This window comes from Benincasa hispida, chromosome 3 (genome assembly GCF_027475165.1).
Source record: "Benincasa hispida cultivar pf3 chromosome 3, pf3_genome.v1.1, whole genome shotgun sequence".
Classification (NCBI taxonomy): domain Eukaryota; kingdom Viridiplantae; phylum Streptophyta; class Magnoliopsida; order Cucurbitales; family Cucurbitaceae; genus Benincasa; species Benincasa hispida.
The window spans coordinates 47747216-47751718 of record NC_143480.1 but is presented as its reverse complement, the minus strand read 5'-3'; the positions used below and the strand labels follow the sequence as shown (position 1 = coordinate 47751718).

The 4503-nt window shown below is 35.5% G+C and overlaps 1 pseudogene; it reads left to right on the top strand.

Annotated features, from left to right (window-relative positions):
- Nucleotides 1-3433: 3433 nt before the first annotated feature.
- Nucleotides 3434-4186, top strand: LOC150037320 (secreted RxLR effector protein 161 pseudogene; annotated as a pseudogene).
- The last annotated feature ends 317 nt before the right edge of the window (nucleotides 4187-4503 follow it).

The window sequence follows — 4503 nt, the reverse complement described above, 5'->3', positions numbered from 1 at the left end:
TATTTGCTTGTCTTTGCCAAAACTAAAACCATATCAGTCTGTGTTTAATTATTTATGCATTTGATGTATGTTATAATTAAATAAATCTTGTATATGCATATAGTATGCCATTTAGATTTAAAATCCCACCATAGGAAGCATGTTAAAAGTATATTATAATTGTTATAATATATAGTATGCATGTCAGGGTTTCTTGTATTTAATATAAATGTTATATTAAATTGTGAATGCCTCATGTATGTTATGGATGTTTTGCATGTCTAAAGTTTTATAAGTTTTTATAAAATTGGGTTAGACATTTAAAATCCATAATCAACAGCTGCATGCTCACGTAGGATAACCAGTTTTATGAGCATACGTGAGTAATGTGAGGTAATAAAATATTTTATGACCTAGACATCGTAGATTAAAATCCAATTACAAGACTTATACTTGGATAAACCACATAGACTTAGGGTTATTTTATTAGTCGAAAAGAACCTAAGTATAAATCTACCTAAAATAGAACACTTCAGTGACAGTTTAATAACTTCTATATGATAGAGTTATGAGAAAACTTCAGTGGGAGATTAATAACATATACGATACATTGTTTTTAGCTCTCGTGTCTCTAAAAGTTCACAATCCAAATTTAAACGGTACTTCGTGTCACCCTGGAAATGATCTCCCTACAAAAGTAGTTTTTAGCTTAAATTTAGATTTCGGTGAATAAGAGGAAGTTGTCAAAACATAAGTCTTTTATACGATAAATAGATTTCAACTTCCACATCTTGACATAGTTTACACCGTGAGATTCATATGATGCTTCGTGTCACCCTAGAAGTGGCCTCTCTACGAAAAATGTTTTGTATTAATCAATATCAACGTAAACAGAGGAAGTAGTTCATAATAAGTGGGTAAAGAATATGTGTCAATATATCCTACGGTCTCCTTCATTAGTCTCAACTGTGAGATTCCTATGTTGCGCCTGCTGGTTAGCTTTAAGCGACCCTTTGGTAGTCGTTTAGCGACGACTATTCCCACAGAGGGTTGTAACATAGGATTCGAAACAACTCAGGCTTCAGTAAAATGAATAGGGTCTTATAGTTCCGTCTTGGATGTTGTCTCTATTTCAAAGGAAAATTTATACCGTCCTATAGGATCTGAAAATGGCGGGTCACACTTACAAGTATTACTAAGTTGTTAGTAAAGATCTTGACCGAAAACGATCACTAAACAACTATAAGAAATAAGAGTTATTTCAGAGATAATAGGAATAAGAGTTACTCCCGGGATAGTGTTTGGTCAAAATTGTTTGTTTTAGTGAAGGAGTATCTGACTGCCCCACGGTAGCACTTTGAAAATGATGAAATGTTCATCAATATGGTAAATAAACATATTTGCTCTGCAAAATTAGAAAATAACTTGTACATGTTAAAACCAACTGAGGTCAAAGCTGTATTGAACATAGAGATGTTTAAAACTACTGGGATTCATAAGAAGAGGAAGATTTCTCCAAATGCCTATCTTTGACACTTGAGAATGGGTCACATAAATCTCAACAGAATTGAGAGATTGGTTAAGAACGGTCATCTAAATAAGTTGGAAGACAATTCATTACCACCATGTAAGTTCTGTCTCGAAGGTAAAATGACAAAAAAATCTTTTTCTGGAAAAGATCTTAGAGCCAAAGAACCCCTTGAGCTGATTCTCTCAGACCTTTGTGGGCCTCTAAATGTTTAGAGCAAGAGGAGGGTATGAATATTTCATCAGTTTTATAGATGATTATTTTAGGTATGGGCATATTTACCTAATGCGCCAAAAGTTTGAAACTTTTGAAAAGTTTAAAGAGTATAAGGCTGAGGTTGAGAACTAATTAGGTAAAAAGATTAAAACACTTCGATTGGATTGAGGTGGTGAGTATATGGACATAGAATTCTAGAACTATTTGATAGAACATGGAATCCAATCTCAACTCATAATCCCTGACACACCTCAGCAGAACGGTGTGGCAGAATGGAGAAACAGAACCTTGTTGGACATGGTTTGTTCCATGATGAGTTACGCTCAGTTACCAAATTCTTTTTGGGGACACGCAGTTAGGACTGCGGTGTATATTTTGAACATAGTTCCTTCGAAAAGCGTTTCTGAAATGCCTTATGAGCTCTGGATGGGACGTAAAGGAAATTTACGTCACTTCAAGATTTGGGGTTGTCCAACACATGTGTTGGTGCAAAATCCTAGAAAGTTGGAACACCATTCAAAAGTGTGCCTATTTATAGGCTACCCAAAAGAAACAAAAAATGGTTTCTTTTATGATCCTAAGGAAGATAAAATGTTTGTATCGACAAATGCAACCTTCCTAGAGAAAGATTATATAAATAACCATCAACCTCGCAGTAAACTAATAATAAAAGAAATGTCCAGAGAAACGACAAATCTATCAACAAGAGTTGTTGATAGAGTAAGTCCGTCAACAAGAGTTATTGATAAAGCAAGTCCATCAACAAGAGTTGTTGATGAAACTGATATTCCACATTCTTCTCAAGAGTTGGGAATGCCTCGTCGTAGTGGGAGGGTTGTGCAACAGCCTAACCAGTACATGGGTTTAAATGAAACTCAAGTCATCATACTAGATGATGGTTTAGAGGATCCATTGTCTTTTAACCAAGCAATGAATGATGTGGACAAAGACCAATGGATCAAAGCCATGGGCCTTGAAATGGAATCTATGTATTTCACTTCTGTCTGGGATCTTGTAGATCAACTAGAAAGCGTAAAACCCATTGTTGTAAGTGGATCTACAAGAAAAAACGAGACCAAGCTGGTAAGGTACAGACTTACAAAGCTAGACTTGTGGCAAAAGGGTTTACCCAAAGAGAGGGAGTAGATTTTGCAGAAACCTTTTCTCCAGTTGCCATGATAAAGTCTATTAGAATACTCTTGTCCATAGCCACATTTTATGATTATGAAATATGGCAAATGGATGTCAAGACAGCTTTTCTGAATGGCTATCTTGAATAGAGTATCTATATGACTCAACCAAAAGGGTTCATACAACAAGGTCAAAAGGAAAAGGTTTGCAAGATTAATAGATCCATTTATGGATTAAAAAAAGCTTCTAGATCTTGGAATATGAGATTTAACACCGCGATCAAATCTTATGGCTTTGAACAAAATGTTGACGAACCCTGTGTATACAAGAAAATCGCCAACAAAACTGTCGCTTTTCTGATGTTGTATGTTGATGCCCAATGAGGTAGAATATCTAGCTGACGTTAAGAGATGGCTAGCTTCACAATTCCAAATAAAAGATTTGGGAGAAGCACAGTATGTTCTTAGAATCCAAATAGTTTGGAATTGCAAGAACAGAACATTAGCATTATCTCAAGCATCTTATATAGATAAGATGTTGTCTAGGTATAAAATGCAAAATTTCAAGAAAGGATCTTTACCTTTCAGGCATGGAATTCACTTATTTAAGGAACAAAGTCCTAATACACCTCAAGAGGTTGAGGAAATGAATCGAATTCCATATGCATCTACAGTTGGGAGTTTGATGTATGCAATGTTGTGTACTCGTCCCGATATATGCTATGCCATTGGAATTGTCAGCAGATTTCAATCTAATCTTGGTCATGACCATTGGACTACTATTAAAAACATTCTCAAGTATCTTCGGAGAACAAGAGATTATATGCTCGTGTATGGTACTGAGGATCTGATCCTTACTGGATATATTGATTCTGACTTTCAGACCGATATTGATTCGAGGAAATCAACTTCGGGGTCAGTATTCACTCTTAATGGAGGAGTGGTTGTGTGGAGAAGCATCAAGCAAAGTTGTATTGCAGACTCCACAATGGAAGCTGAGTATGTAGCTACAAGTGAAGCAGCAAAAGAAGCAGTATGGCTCAGAAAGTTCTTGACAGATCTGGAAATAGTTCCTAATATGCACCTACCTGTCATTCTTTATTGTGACAATGGTGGAGCAATTGTAAATTCAAAGGAACCATGAAGCCATAAAAGGGGAAAGCATATTGAACGGAAGTATCATCTCATCAGGGAGATTATACACAGAGAAGACATAATCGTCACCCAGATTGCTTCCCAAGACAACTTAATTGATCCATTTACAAAGGTCCTCTCGGCTAAAGTGTTCGAGGATCACCTAGTAGGACTAAGTCTACGAGTTTTGTATCGCTAGGGCAAGTGGGGGAATTTATGGGTATTGTAATGCCCTAGTTTTTTGTACATTTTATTTTCTTCATGTAAACTCAACATTGTATATATTTGTATATATTGATCCACTGGAGTTTTAGTCCAAGTGGGAGTATTGTTGGGTTTTATATCCTAAAACTCGCAGTTTGTAAAATGATAAACATTTTCTATAATCAATAAACTTATTATTGATTTCATAAATTGTATGAAAGTCTAAATCCAATAAACTAAGACCCATGACTATTGTATGAGTACTTGAATTTTTTATGGAGACATAAGAGTAGATCAGGTTCGAGTAAATAG